We start from the raw sequence: 17,397 nt of genomic DNA, 5'->3' as shown, positions 1-17,397 counted from the left end.
TCTAACCACAGCCAACATGCCAGGAAAATTAAGGGGCATTCTTTGTCAATAACTCTGTAAAAAGAGCAACTTATTTTTTGTTTTGATGATTTCAACATTGCCACATCTGAAAGGAAGAAGATTGCTCAAAATATAAATCATGATGAAGTTCATGCACCTTTAATTTCATGGTTGTTTATACTGTCTTGAATATGCATTTTGGAGGCATTTTTATGAAGTAAAAGGCAACCAGAAAGGTATTTTATGATAATATTAACATAATATCATCAGTCATTTAAGGAATATTTTTCTGATTTAAAAATCAAAATATTTCATTATAAAAGCATTGTAATGTGCATATAGACTGAGGAAAAAATTAATATCAAAAGAACCTACCACTCAATAAAAATAACCATTAATATTTTTTGTGTATGTACCTCCAGCTTCAATCTGTCTCTCTCCATCTCTTTACACACACACTCATACCCCTTATATGAGTAGACATATAAAATTCACTCATATCATTTTAAAAATATGGGGCTTATGCTATATTTCAAATAATTTCTTGCTTGTAATAGACAGCTATCTTTTCATCACTCACATAGTAAACAGTCTCACTTTTCACCAATTGAATTCCCTTGCATAAAAGCCTTATTAAGAAATGCTAACTTTATTGAAGATTTTGAGGAGTCAGAATAGGAAACTTATATCACATTTCACATCCACTTGCCCCAGTGGACAACACACGTAAAGAATTTTTTATTTCAGACATTTCTGTTCTTTATGTCCTTTCTTCGTCAAGCTCAGAATGGTACATATAATTTGTCTGCCATCAGTTCCTGATTAGCTCTTTTTTTTTCCCTTCAACATTTCCCCAACATAACTTCACCTGCTGCATGCATGTGCTTTGCAGGATAATTCAGTTGTCTTCCCTTCTACCCCAGTGTTCATGATAGTTTCCATCAACAGGCTCACCAAAGGCAAAAACCGCCAGTAAACAGGACTCACCATTTTCTTAGTGGCAATACAGTTTAGAAATGTTTCTTACCTTTCACACCAATTTTTTACTTATAACCTTAGTCTTTCTACAGATTCTTATATATTCTTGATCACAGAAACCTGAATTCCTAAATATATTATAGCTTTTGGATTGCCATAATTCTTTTAACCATATCCTCATACTAGGTCATTTAAATAGTTTGTAAATTGTTTGCTTTATAAAATATGTTGTACTGTAAGTCTTTTGGAACATCTCTGATTATTTGTTAAACTGAATTTCTGAGTTAGAAGATCATTTATGGCTTTTTTATTCCCCTTCAGAAAATTTCTGGTAATTTTTCATTACCATCAGCAGTGTATGTTAATAGTTATTCTTCTGTAAACTTGACAACACTCGATAGTATCATCTAAAATTGCCAGTCTGATAGGTTAAAAAAAATCTCATCTTGTTATTTCCGTTTGCTTTTATATGATTAGGAGTAAGCTTACATTTTCCATCTATTTGTTCAACAAATGTTAATCAAGCACCTTTTACATAACAGTCTTGTTCTTGTTCCTTGGTACATAGAAATGTAAGTGAAAATATCCCTGTTCCATGCTTTATCATCTGCTTATATTTCCTTCCAAAAAATGGTCTCTTCCTCTTCTTTGGCCTCTTGGACTTGTATATTTGTATTTTTCTTACTGATAACAACTCTGTTTATATTAAAGATACCAACCCATCATATGCCATGAAATTTGCAAGTATTTCCTTTACTTTGTAGTTTGCTTTTTAAGGCAGATTTTGTCCTTGTATAATTAGAGATTATTTTAATACCTATGTAATCAAATTCATTGGTGTTCCTTTGCTTTTAAGCTGTGGGTAAAATTGTAATATTTCCAGAATATCTCCCCTGGCTTTAGTACATATGCATATCAATAGGCATTCAGAGGTGGCAAGAAATGTGGCTTTAATGCATTTGCATCTTTCCTCAGGGGTGGAGAACTTCATCTCCATATCAATGGGTGATTACCTGGGCAACAGAGGGCTTATCTGTACCTGAGAGGTGAGGGGGAGGGTGGCATTGTGGCTGCTAGAGCAGAGAAGAAAGACGGCCTGGGACTGCAGTTTGTGAGCAATAAACAGGTTTAAACTTTATTTCTCCCTTTGACTGATTTTGGTTTTTAGGGGTATTTTGCCCCGGGATTTCCTTTCCCCGGACTTACAATTGGCGAAAATCGACAGGATTCCTGTGAACCCGAAATCTGTCATAATGGGTGCAACCTTTGGGAGGGCCATCCCTAGAAATGATGGGGAGTAGTGGCGCTCGCGCTGAGGGACATGTGTCTACAACGCGTGTGGTCATGGAGGCGCCACCACCGCTGCTGTCCATGCCGACCCTGGCATGTTGCCCAAGCCTAAGGCTCCTGCTTCTGTCACTGCTGCTGCTCTTGCTGCCGGCCTGAGCCTGGCCACAACCATGGAAAGGAGCAGAAGTCTGGGTCACCTTGATAGAGAAGCAACTAGCTGCTGTGTACCACACCTTGCTGGCTACAGAGCCCATTGCCGGAACAGCTCCAACCAAGGTAATAACATTCTATCCCATTGTGGAGTGGGTGCGAGACTGGACCCAAAGGCCACGGAGTGGTGTGGCACAGACACCTCAAAAGACAATGTGGGCCCATCAGTGTGGCTTGTCTTTCACCTTTGAAGAAGTCAGCCAAGCCTGGAAGGAGTGCTCTGCACATTGTGCAGATCAGCAAACCAGCAAGAGGTGCCTAGAGTGTCTCTCCGCAGCCTGTGGTCAGTCGCTGGTTACTGAGAACAATCAAGGTACCCACTGTTTTGGACATGTTTTGCAAGGATGAGTGCAGCAATTAGGAGTAAAATGGACGTGGCCCTGGACATTTCACCACATGGACCAATGATGGCTGGCTCTTCTGACACCTTGGGGAAAAGGCCTGGAAACTGGCCTTCTGTGTATTCCTGTAATAACAGCAAATTGGCCCCTGACAATCATGGTTATTTGCTTCTACGGTCTTTGTGTCCTGGATGCACCCCCTGGCTGCAGCTGCCATGTAATGGCTGGAATGGACGAGCTTTGGACTTAATCTGCATGGGACTTTGACCCTAGCTGAATCCTCTGGCTTGAGAGTTATGATTGTGTTGCTGTTGTCAAGAAAATAATGTTTAAAGAGAGGCTTGACTTTGTTTTAATGTTTGGTAAAAGTTTTGTGAGCAATCTAGCATGATTGTTAGGAATGAGTAAACAAGTGTAGAAACGTATTTTGTGCTTAGTGAGGGATTGTGCTGTAAAGTACATTTACTTAATCTGCATAGGGTGAATCTTCTGGCTTGAGGATTACCAAGATTTTATTGCTGTTGCTATTGCATGTTACTAAATTGGTCGGAAGAGGGGAATCGAGTAAATTGTAAGGCAAGATTTCTGGAGGGGTGGCCTGTGGGTAAAATTGTAATATTTCCAGAATATCTCGCCTGGCTTTAGTAGATCTGCATATCAATAGGTGTTCAGAGGTGGCAAGAAATGTGGCTTTAGTGCATTTACATCTTTCCTCAGGGGTGGAGAAGTTCATCTCCATATCAGTGGGTAATTACCTGGGCAACAGAGAGCTTATCTCTACCTGAGAGGTGGGGGGGAGGGCTGGTGTTGCTGCTGCTTGAGCTGGAGAGAGAGATGGGCCAGACAGCAGTTTTGTAAGACCCTTTCAGCCCAAAGAGCGTTTTGTGTTCAATATATTTGGTCACACTGAATCCATAGGGAACTTGCCCAGGCTGAAACCCATTGGCAAGACATATGCTTAGCAGAAAAATATAAGAAGATATTTATATTCCAGGTTAGAGGATAATTTACTCATTCCTTCTCCCATTTTTTAAAATTTCATCTATTGTTGCTCTTCAGCAACAAGAAGGCGGGGGGACAACAGGACCAGCCTGTTATCCCTGGGGCTGAGAGAGAGGGCAAGTGTCGGCGGCTTGGACACCCTCCCCTGAGATCCGGGGAAAAACAAAACCACACTAAGCCAGGAGATGTGTCAGCCTCACGGGCACAGCAAAACTCAGCTTTATTCCATCAGAGGCTTAGTTATATAGGGGAAGATAAGGAAGTAACAGAACCAATGGGAATTGATTATCTCATCTGTCACTAGGGTCTTTAGGCAGGTTTCGGGTTAGGTGGGGAGGTGGAGTTAGGGCCAAGAGCGCGCGCGGGAAGCTAGTTAGGCCACGAACGCGGAAGTAACAAGGGAGGATGGAAACCTCCAGTCTGTGGCCATCACAGGCCTAAAAGAGGCAAAAGGTCCCAACAATCTATGGCGGTCTGATTTTCATACTTAAGTTTTTTTGTTCACCTGCAATATTTGAAATAATGGCTTTTGTGTCAGTTAAGTCCCAAATTCATTCTCAAGTTTACCAATTCTATTCCATTTCTATGATTACCACCCTTATTTGTCCTCTATTCACTCCTTTGGTCATTGCTGTACCAGTCTCCTCTAGGCTAGGGGTGAAAAAAAGTTGAGGAATTATCTCAGGAAGTAAATCACATCACATACATTATAAGAAGAAGGTAAAAGTCTTAGAAGATCAATCCAAAGGATCCAACAGAAAAATAATGGAACAAGTAATAGAAAAATATTTCCCACAGCTGAAGTGAGACTCAAAGTATTGAACTGAAAGAAGCTACGGTATGCTATTCAGGATGAGTGAAAAAAGACCAATACAGGAACTTGCTAATAAAATTTCCTAACACCCAGAATAAAAATATGATCCCCAAAGCTTCAAAAGTTTAAAACAAATAAATAAAAAGGTAACCTCCAAAGGAATATGAATCAGATTAGCTCCAGATTTCTCCTCAGCAATGCTAGATTCTAGAAGGCTATGAACAATGTCTTCAAAGTTCTGAGGGAAAATGTTTTTATTGTAACAGTCTATAAGCAGCCAAACTGACAACCATATGTTGTGGTAACATTACACCCATCATTTTGTATTGCAGAGGGTAACCAGGGCTGGGAAGCCAAGACCAAGGTATATGAATAGTAATAAAAATAGTAGTGGATGTTTCACCTGGGAAAAAGAAGATACAGGGAGGGCATAATAATAACTCAAAATATTGAGAAGACTGCCATTTGATGATATGATTTTTGTTTTTCTTCCATGGCCATTATTTTCTACACCTGGTAGTACTATTTTTATTTCTGAGTTCCTGTTCTTCCCGACCTAGTGTCATTTGCTGCCTAGTGAGCTGTGCTAAAATGTTTTGATAGCAGTCTTTGCTTATTTTCCAATTTCCTATTGTTACATTTTCTGTTCAAATTTCAGGAATGTATGCTGTTTTATCTCCTGTCCAATATATCTATGGCAACTTTCTTCCATTTTATTTATGCCAACCCCCAAATTATAGGAATTATAAAACAATGAATCCAATTTATTTGGGGTCTAGTTGTTTAACTCCATTAAATCTCAGATCCTCAGTGAGACTATAAATGTATCACTTTTCTCAGGACACAGTGCCTCATAAATACTCAAGAAGTTATTTATTAGTGTCAGTAGACAAAAATACAATTCTTCAATCCTCTTTCCTCACTACCTCAAGAAAATCAATCCACATTCAGTTACAATATGATCAAACTTTTGTAATTGTGTTGTTTTCTCACATCATAGTCCAGTGTTCAACCCTGGTTTTCAAATTATAGTGTGCACTAGACTAACCCATGTAGCTCACTAGAAGGTAGAAACTCAGTAGCCTTTATGTTGTCTTCTATTTGTGATGTCCATTACCAATAGGGTGACCAAGCATCTGGGTTTCCCAAAGACTGGCAGGGCTCTGGGGATATGGGACTTTCCATATCAATAATAAAACCAAGAATATCCCAGGAAAATAAGACTAACCCTCTAAGACTGTCCTGTCATAGAGAGGACACTTGAAATACTATGTCTAAGGGCAGTTTACATGGTGGAGGTTTTTATTTTTGCTTTTTCTGTATCTGTGGCTTAAAACAACAATAATTTATTTGCTTATGATTCTTCAGGTTGACAATTTGAACTGTATCTAACTGAATAGGCTTACCACAGCTCCCCATGGGCTACACTGGTTTTATACGTAGAACAGATTTCTCAACAGGGATGGTTGGGAAGACCAGTACAGCTGACATTATTGGCTGACTGTGCCTCTATCTACAGTCACCCACTCTATCATCTTTATGATGATTTTCACATGGCAACAGTATTCCAAGAGCTTACATGTGAAAACTGCAGGCTTGTTTAGGCCTTATACAAGCTTACTTCTGTGCATTCAACTGAAGGCAAGTCATAAGGCCAGCATAGATTTAAGGGCTAGAAAATAGACTCCATTATTAATGAAAAGAGTTAAAATATTAGCTATTTGTAAGCTATTTCATGAAGGAAGGAAAATTAATTTATCCCTAATTTAAAAATATAAGCTCATTTGAATCTGTCAAAGTTTTCCCCAAGGATAATTAACTAACTCACATCACACACAAAAGCTTCATATGCTTGTAAATCTGACTACAGTTTTCTATTCACAAATCTAAACGTCTATTTCACACTTTCTTCCCTCTTCTTAGACCTCCAAATCCCTTTCTATATACTTTACTCCTTTCTGATGACTTTGTTTCCTAATTCACACACACACACTCACACGCACACATGCACACAACCCACATGGTTCTGCTGCCACCATCTACTCCAACTATACTACATATTTGATGTCTTCCCTCATTTCATGATATACGGCATGTCTCTTCTTATCAAAAGAGGAATACTCCACTTACAAACAAGATTCTATCCCCTCCTGACAAATCAAGGACATCAGTTAGTTAATCCTTAGTCCTCATCTTACTCAATCTATAAGCAGGATTTGATATAGTTAATTCATCTCTTTTCCTTGAGTCATTTTTTAAAAACCAGAACTTAACCTTTATGTGATTTTCTTTCTACATTTCTGGCCTGTCCAGCTCAATTTTCTTTACTAATTTCTCATCTTCTCAACCACTTCATGTTGAAATACCCTGATATAAGTCCTTGAAACTCTTATATTTTTGATGTCCACATACTCCCTTGAGAATCTCATCCAGTCTCAGGGATTTAAACAGTATCTACACTCTGATAACATCAAATGCATACATGTAGTCCAAATGTTTTTGAACATGAAGTTCATATATCCTTAGATTCATATCCTACTTGAATATCTAATGGACACCTCATATATAACATGTTGCTTGCTCAAAAAAAAGCTTCTTAATTTCCCCAAAAACCAACTCTTTTCATAGACTTATCTATTTTGAGAAGCCATTTCTATCTTCCCACTTGCTTAAAACCAACTCTCAGAAAAATCCTTGACTGCTCCCCTTCTCTCAAACCCTTCATGAGAAAATCCTATTGATTCTGCCTTCAAAATATATCCAGAATCTGTCTGGTTTTAGCACCTCTGTCACAACAATTTTTGTCACCATAATTTCTTGCCTGTATTTCTGAAACAAATTTCTAACTATACTCTGTTTCCAATTTGCTTCCCTATAGTCTTGTTTTAACACAGTGGCCACAATAATCCTTTAAAAATCTAAGTCTGGACATGTGGCTTTGGGTGTTTATAGAAAACTGGAAAGAGACTCATCCTTAAATTAACCCCTATAAAATAAAACAGAAAATCTACAAAATCATGAATTTTCTTGAATTCTTCAGAAGGCTGAATAAACCTAAGGAAAGAAAGGTATCTGGAAGGATATATGGGATTCACACATTTGTTTACCAGGATCAGTGCCTAGGAGGAAGATGGGGCTCCCATAGAAACAGGGAGATTTAAAATTAGTTTTTAAATGAATTGTTAAGGCTTAGTGTAGTTTACTGTAACTGCATGGAAACTCTGATACCTGGAGATACAGGAGAGTTTGCACCCACTTTCTGTCTCCATGAACCTTACTATGTTCTCATGAGAAACATGGAGACCAAGGTGAGATCACTCCCTTGATTGGTACAAGGCAGAGTGAAAGGTTTAGTGTCAGCTACAGGAAAGGCAAGCAACCTTGCCTAGATCCTATTCCTCTATATTTCTAAAGAACATAAGCCTTAAGTCATTGTGGAGAAGGGCAGGAAAATCTCCCAGAGTGCATTTGAAGTTCCATTCCTAGATGAAGGTAAAGAAATAAAATAAATGAATAAAACCCTTTACCTCTTCAGAAAAGCACAGGAAGGAAACCATCTTGGACTCAATTAGAAATCCACATCTTCTAAGGGAAGAAACATAAACTATCTCCTGCACAAGATCCATTAAAGATACAAGATATAAGATACAAGATACAAGACAGAGTTTGGTTGTCACAGGTACAAGGGGAAAATTATTTGAGAAAGTGCCACTCCCAAGAGTCAGGGACACAGGGCCCACCTAAGTCTGATACTGAACTGAAACAACAGAGAATTCCCCAAACATCTTCTCAATAGGCCAGCAAGCACTGAATAACAAATGATAGCAAATTACCTTTGGAGAATGTTAGAGAAAGAGACTTCTCTCTAAGGATCTGGATCACAAATGCAACCTAAAACTGGTGGTGGAAATGGAAGAAGAGTCAAACCAATTTGAGCAATCTAATTCATACACTAAGCTTCAAATAAAATTAAGAATTTAAAGACTATAGTGCAGTGCAGGTAAATAAGAAAAGAGAAGCCCAGCTCAACTCTTGACTAGACTGATTCAATCACCCACAATAAAGACTTAACAGAAGACTTATCATAAATATTCCCAGGCATAAATACTATTTACCTGAGTGTCTTCTGTTCTGCACATAGTGTCCAGCTTTAGCAAAAATAAAAGTCAAATGAAAAAAGAAGAAAAGAATGTTGTTGCAAAACAAAATGATCAGTAAAATGAGACACAGGTATGACTCAAAAATTGGTACTTATAAGAGAGAATGTTAAGGTAAGTATGATTAATAAGTTAAAGGGTATACATGGAAAATACGTGCAATGTGCAGGAACAATTAGGTAGTTACAGCAAAGAAATGGAAAATAGAGGATCATTTGGAAATGCTGGTTAAAAAAAAGTAACAGATGAAGAATGCTTTTGATGGGCTCATCACGAGACTCAACAGAGTGGAGAGAACACTGAATTTTAAGATAAGTCAACAGAAATTATCCAAACGGCAACATGTAAAAAACAAAATATTATTCAAGATTTCAAACATTTGAACAACATCAGTTTAACCTATATGTAGTTGAATTCTAAGAAGGAGGAAAGAGAGAATCTGGCAGAAGCAATATATGGAAAGGAAACAGCTGTGAAGTTTCTGAAAGTAAAGAAAGACATTAAATGACAAATTCAAGAATGGCAGAGGCACCAAGTATAATAAACTCACTTACTCTTTCTCACACACACATGCATATCATATTTAAGATGCTGAAAATGAAAAATAAAGAGAAAATCTTGAAGGTACTTGGGTGTGAAAGAGATCATGTTACAGAGGAACAAAGAAGAATAATAGCAGACTTCTTGTTATAAACTATGTAAAACAAAAATTAATGAACTAGTAACATTAGAATACATAAAGAGAAAAAAATTACTGTCAACCAGTAATTCTCTACCCAGTAAAAATATGTTTAAAAAATGAATGAAGACATTTTTCAAGCAGTCTAAAATGAAAATCATCCATTATGCCAGACTTGGACTGTAAAAAATGTTAAATAATTTCTTTTTCAGATAAAAGATATGAAACCTGGGGGGCGGAGCCAGGATGGCGGCGTGAGTAGAGCAGTGGAAATCTCCTCCCAAAAACACATAGAGCTATGAAAATATAGCAAAGAAAACTCTTCCTAAAATAGAGACCAGAGGACACAGGACAACATCCAGACCACATCCACACCTGCAAGAACCCAGCGCCTTGCGAAGGGGGAGAGGAAGGCCACAAACCAACAAGAAGGGAAGCTCTTCCAGCGGTCACTTGTACCAGCTCTGCAAATTATCTCTATCACCATGAAAAGGCAAAACTACAGGCAGACAAAGATCACAGAGACAACACCTGAGAAGGAGACAGACCTAACTAGTCCTCCTGAAAAAGAATTCAAAATAAAAATCATGAACATGCTGACAGAGATGCAGAGAAAAATGCAAGAGCAATGGGATGAGATGCAGAGAAAAATGCAAGAGCAATGGGATGAAGTCCAGAGGGAGATCACAGATGTCAGGAAGGAGATCACAGAAGTGAAACAATCCCTGGAAGGATTTATAAGCAGAATGGATAAGATGCAAGAGACCATTGAAGGAACAGAAGCCAGAGAACAGGAATGTATAGAAGCTGACATAGAGAGAGATAAAAAGATCTCCAGGAATGAAACAACACTAAGAGAACTATGTGACCAATCCAAAAGGAATAATATTCATATTATAGGGGTATCAGAAGAAGACGAAAGAGGAAAAGGGATAGAAAGTCTCTTTGAAGAAATAATTGCTGAAAACTTCCCCAAACTGGGGGAGGAAATAATCGAACAGACCATGGAATTACACAGAACTCCCAACAGAAAGGATCCAAGGAGGACAACACCAAGACACATAATAATTAAAATGGCAAGGATCAAGCACAAGGAAAAAGTTTTAAAGGCAGCTAGAGAGAAAACGGTCACCTATAAAGGAAAACTCATCAGGCTAACATCAGACTTCTTGACAGAAACCCTACAGGCCAGAAGAGAATGGCATGATATATTTAATGCAATGAAACAGAAGGGCCTTGAACCAAGGATACTGTATCCAGCACGACTATCATTTAAATATGATGGTGGGATTAAACAATTCCCTCACAAGCAAAAGCTGAGGAAAATTGCTTCCCACGAACCACCTATACAGGGCATCTTACAGGGAATGCTCTAGATGGGAGCACTTCGAAAAAGAGAACAGAACAAAACACACAACATATGAAGAATGGAAGAGGAGGAATAAGAAGGGAGAGAAGAAAAGAATCTCCAGACAGTGTATATAACAGCTCAATAAGCAACCTAAGTTAGGCAGTAAGATACTAAAGAAGCTAACCTTGAACCTTTGGTAACCAAGAATCTAAAGCCTGCAATGGCAATAAGTACATATCTCTCAATAGTCACCCTAAATGTAAATGGACTTAATGCACCAATCAAAAGACACAGAGTAATAGAATGGATAAAAAAGCAACACCCATCTATATGCTGCTTACAAGAAACTCACCTCAAGCCCAAAGACAGGCACAGACTAAAAGTCAAGGGATGGAAAAACATATTTCAGACAAACAACAGCGAGAAGAAAGCAGGGGTTGCAGTACTAATATCAGACAAAATAGACTTCAAAACAAAGAAAGTAACAAGAGATAAAGAAGGATACTACATAATGATAAAGGGCTCAGTCCAACAAGAGGATATAACCATTCTAAATATATTTGCACCCAATAGAGGAGCACCAGCATATGTGAAGCAAATACTAACAGAACTAAAGAGGGAAACAGACTGCAGTGCATTCATTGTAGGAGACTTCAACACACCACTCACCCCAAAGGATAGATCCACCAGGCAGAAAATAAGTAAGGACACACAGGCACTGAACATCACACTAGAACAGATGGACCTAATAGACATCTATAGGACTCTACATCCAAAAGCAACAGGATATACATTCTTCTCAAGTGCACATGGAACATTCTCCAGAATAGACCACATACTAGCTCACAAAAAGAGCCTCAGTAAATTCCAAAATATTGAAATTCTACCAACCAATTTTTCAGACCACAAAGGTATGAAAGTAGAAATAAATTCTACAAAGAAAACAAAAAGGCTCACAAACACATGGAGGCTTAACAACATGCTACTAAATAATCAATGGATCAATGAACAAATCAAAATAGAGATCAAGGAATATATAGAAACAAATGACAACAACAACTCTAAGCCCCAACTTCTGTGGGACGCAGCAAAAGCAGTCTTAAGAGGAAAGTATATAGCAATCCAGGCACACTTGAAGAAGGAAGAACAATCCCAAATGAATAGTCTAACATCACAATTATCGAAACTGGAAAAAGAAGAACAAATGAGGCCTAAAGTCAGCAGAAGGAGGGACATAATAAAGATCAGAGAAGAAATAAAGAAAATTGAGAAGAATAAAACAATAGCAAAAATCAACGAAACCAAGAGCTGGTTCTTTGAGAAAATAAACAAAATAGATAAGCCTCTAGCCAAATTTACTAAGAGAAAAAGTGAATCAACGCAAATCAACATAATCAGAAATGAGAATGGAAAAATCACGACAGACTCCACAGAAATACAAAGAATTATTAAAGACTACTATGAAAACCTATATGCCAACAAGCTGGAAAACCTACAAGAAATGGACAACTTCCTAGAAAAATACAACCTCCCAAGACTGACCAAGAAAGAAACACAAAAGTTAAACAAACCAATTACGAGCAAAGAAATTGAAACGGTAATCAAAAAACTACCCAAGAACAAAACCCTGGGGCCGGACGGATTTACCTCGGAATTTTATCAGACACACAGAGAAGACATAATACCCATTCTCCTTAAAGTGTTCCAAAAAATAAAAGAAGAGGGAATACTCCCAAACTCATTCTATGAAGCCAACATCACCCTAATACCAAAACCAGGCAAAGACCCCACCAAAAAAGAAAATTACAGACCAATATCCCTGATGAATGTAGATGCAAAAATACTCAATAAAATATTAGCAAACCGAATTCAACAGTATATCAAAAGGATCATACACCATGACCAAGTGGGGTTCATCCCAGGGATGCAAGGATGGTACAACATTCGAAAATCCATCAACATCATCCACCACATCAACAAAAAGAAAGACAAAAACCACATGATCATCTCCATAGATGCTGAAAAAGCATTTGACAAACTTCAACATCCATTCATGATAAAAACTCTCAGCAAAATGGGAATAGAGGGTAAGTACCTCAACATAATAAAGACCATATATGATAAACCCGTAGCCAGCATTATACTGAACAGCGAGAAGCTGAAAGCATTTCCACTGAGATCGGGAACCAGACAGGGATGCCCACTCTCCCCACTGTTATTTAACATAGTACTGGAGGTCCTAGCCACGGCAATCGGACAAAACAAAGAAATACAAGGAATCCAGATTGGTAAAGAAGAAGTTAAACTGTCACTATTTGCGGATGATATGATACTGTACATAAAAAACTCTAAAGACTCCACTCCAAAACTACTAGAACTGATATCGGAATACAGCAAAGTTGCAGGATACAAAATCAACACACAGAAATCTGTGGCTTTCCTATACACTAACAATGAACCAACATAAAGAGAAATCAGGAAAACAACTCCATTCACAATTGCATCAAAAAGAATAAAATACCTAGGAATAAACCTAACCAAAGAAGTGAAAGACTTATACTCTGAAAACTACAAATCACTCTTAAGAGAAATTAAAGGGGACACTAACAGATGGAAACTCATCCCATGCTCGTGGCTAGGAAGAATTAATATCATCAAAATGGCCATCCTGCCCAAAGCAATATACAGATTTGATGCAATCCCTATGAAACTGCCAGCAACATTCTTCAATGAACTGGAACAAATAATTCAAAAATTCATATGGAAACACCAAAGACCCCGAATAGCCAAAGCAATCCTGAGAAAGAAGAATAAAGTAGGGGGAATCTCACACCCCAACTTCAAGCTCTACTATAAAGCCATAGTAATCAAGACAATCTGGTACTGGCACAAGAACAGAGCCACAGACCAATGGAACAGACTAGAGAATCCAGACATTAACCCAGACATATATGGTCAATTAATATTTGATAAAAGAGCCATGGACATCCAATGGCAAAATGACAATCTCTTTAACAGATGGTGCTGGAAGAACTGGACAGCTACATGTAGCACAATGAAACTGGACCATTGCCCAGCCCCATATACAAAAGTAAACTCAAAATGGATCAAAGACCTGAATGTAAGTCATGAAACCATTAAACTCTTGGAAAAAAACATAGGCAAAAACCTCTTAGACATAAACATGAGTGACCTCTTCTTGAACATATCTCCCCGGGCAAGGAAAACAACAGCAAAAATGAGCAAGTGGGACTACATTAAGCTGAAAAGCTTCTGTACAGCGAAAGAAACCATCAATAGAACAAAAAGGAACCCTACAGTATGGGAGAATATATTTGAAAATGACAGATCCGATAAAGGCTTGACGTCCAGAATATATAAAAAGCTCACACGCCTCAACAAACAAAAAACAAATAACCCAATTAAAAAATGGGCAGAGGAACTGAACAGACAGTTCTCTAAAAAAGAAATACAGATGGCCAACAGACACATGAAAAGATGCTCCACATCGCTAATTATCAGAGAAATGCAAATTGAAACTACAATGAGGTATCACCTCACACCAGTAAGGATAGCTGCCATCCAAAAGACAAACAACAACAAATGTTGGCGAGGCTGTGGAGAAAGGGGAACCCTCCTACACTGCTGGTGGGAATGTAAATTTGTTCAACCATTGTGGAAAGCAGTATGGAGGTTCATCAAAATGCTCAAAACAGACCTACCATTTGACCCAGGAATTCCACTCCTAGGAATTTACCCTAAGAATGTAGCAATCAAGTTTGAGAAAGACAGATGCACCCCTATGTTTATTGCAGCACTATTTACTTTAAAGGTAAAGTCTTACTTAGGGTAAAAGTGAAAGGATGAAAAAAGATATGCCACACAAACTCTAAACCAAAAAATAAAAACCCAAAAACCTGGATTGGCTATATTGATATCAAAAACATAGACTTTAAAAATAATATTTATTACCAGGAATAAAGAAAGACATACAGTGATAAAGGAAGTCAATTCATCAAGAAGGTACAACAATCTAAATTATTTATACACACAAAATCAGGCTTAAAAATACATGAAACAAAAAGTGATAGAACTGAAAGGTGAAATAGACAGATCAAAAATTACATTTGAAGACCTCAAAACTCATCTCTTAGTAATCAAAAGAACAAGAATACAGAAAATTAGCGAAGATGTATAATACACGAACAATATTATCAATCAACTTGACCTAATTGATATTTATAGAACAATTCACCCAATAACAGGAGATTATACAATCTTTACATGTAATCATAAAACATTAGCCAAGGTAAACCATGTTCTGGTTAGTAAAATAAACCTATATATGTGTTATTTAGGAATGATAATCATGTGACATGACAAAGGTATTAGCTAACACTATGGTGATAATCATATTGCGATATATAAATGTATCAAATCAACACTTTGTATACTTTAAACTCACACAGTTATATGTCAATTACACTTCAATAAAGACTGTTTTTAAAGAAGAAGTGAAATCATTCAAAATATGTTTTATCACCATAAGGGAATTAAACTAGATATCAAAAACAGCAAATCTCTTGAGAATACCCAAGTATTTAGAAGTCAAAAAAAAAAAAAAACTCAAAATAACCCATGGGTAAAAGAGGGAGTCACAAAGAAAATTAGAAAGTATTTTGAATTCATTATAAATGAAAACACAACAAATCAAAATTTCTGTGATGCCAAGAGGTGCTTAGAGAGCAATATATAACACTGAATGTCTATATCAGAAAAAAGAATGATATAAAAATCAATGATCTAAACTTCATTTTAAGAAACTAGAAAAAGAACAAAGAACAAAATAAATTCAGAACAAGCAGAAAGAAGGAAACAATAAATATGACATTAGAGATTAATTATAATGAGAAGAGAAAAGCCATTACTCAATTCAATGACTGTTTGAAAAGATTAATACAATTCATAAATTTCTATCCAGACTAACAAAGGAAAAAAAGGAAAGATACCAATTACCAATATCATAAATAGTAGAGGGAAAATTACTACAGACCATACTGATATATAAAAAATACAAATGCAATATTAACAATTTTATATGCACCAATTCTACAAACTGGAATAGACCAATTCTTTGAAGGAAAGAAACTACCGACATTAACCTAAGAAGAGAGAGACGACCTGAATAATTTTGTATCAATTAAAGAAATTACACATAAATTTTTTCCAACCAAAAAGTCTCTGGGTCGATAAGTTTTTTTTAAGGCTTAATTCTTTTAGAAAAGTTTAAGGTTTACAGGAAAATGAAGGGATTTTTCATCTATTCCCTGCCCACACATGTATAGTCTTCCCCATTACAAACATCCCTCACCAGAGTGGTATATTTGTTACAGCCAATGAACCTAAAATGGCACATCATAATCACGTGATGTCCATAGTTTATGTTATGGCTCATTTTTGTGTTTTACATTCTATGGGTTTGGACAAATGTGTGATGACACATGTCCATCATCGTGGTATCATAGAGTGTATTTTCACTGCTCTAAAAATCCTCTCTGCTCTGATTGTCTTTCTCTCTCCCTACCCTTCACCCTGGCAACCACCGATCTTTTAACTGTCTCGGTAGTTTTCCTTTTCCAAAATGTCATGTAGGTGGAATCACATTATGTACTCTTTTAATATTGTCTTCTTAGAAATATTCATGCTAGTTTCCTCTATGTCTCTTCATGGCTTGATAATTCATTTCTTTAGTGCTGGATAATATTTCATTGTTATAACTAAAGGTATATTACAGTTCATTTATCCATTCACCTACTGAAGGACATCTTGGTTTCTTCCAAGTTTTGGCAAATATAAATAAAACTTATATAAGCATCCTTATGCAGGATTTTGGGTGGACAAAAGTTTTCAGCAACTTTGGATAAACAGCAAGGAGTGTGATTGCTAGACTGTTGGTAAGAATATGTTTAGTTTTGTAAGAAACCACCAAACTGTCTTCCAAAATGGCTGTACCATTCTGAATTTCTACCAGCAATGCATGAGTTTCTGTTTCTCTGCATCCTCAGCGGCATTTGTTGTTATCAGTGTTCTGGATATTGGCCATTCTGATAGGTGTGTACTGGTATGTCACAGTTACTTAAATCTGCATTTCCTTGATGCCAAATGATGGCAAGTATCTTTTAATATGCTTCTTTGCCATTTGTATATCTTCTTTGATAAGGTGTCTTTTAAGAGCTTTGGCTCATTTTTTAAATAAGGTTGTTTGTTTTCTTATTCTTGAGTTTCAAGAATTCTTTGTTTATTTGTATAACTTTCCTTTATAAGCTATGTCTTTTGTAAATATTTTCTTCCATCTGTGGCTTATCTTCTCATTGTCTTGACTTTGTCTTTCACAGAGCACACGTTTTTAATTTTAATGAAGTCCAGAGTGTCAGTTGTTTCTTTCATGAATCATGTCTTTGGCATTGAATCTAAAAAAGCATCACCACACCCAAGGACACCTAGGCTTTATCCTATGTTATCTTATAGATGTTGTATAGTTTTGTGTTTTGCATTTGGGTTGGTGATCATTTTTG

The sequence above is a fragment of the Manis javanica genome, chromosome X (assembly GCF_040802235.1).
Source record: "Manis javanica isolate MJ-LG chromosome X, MJ_LKY, whole genome shotgun sequence".
Taxonomy (NCBI): domain Eukaryota; kingdom Metazoa; phylum Chordata; class Mammalia; order Pholidota; family Manidae; genus Manis; species Manis javanica.
Note: the sequence above shows the minus strand (reverse complement) of the source record.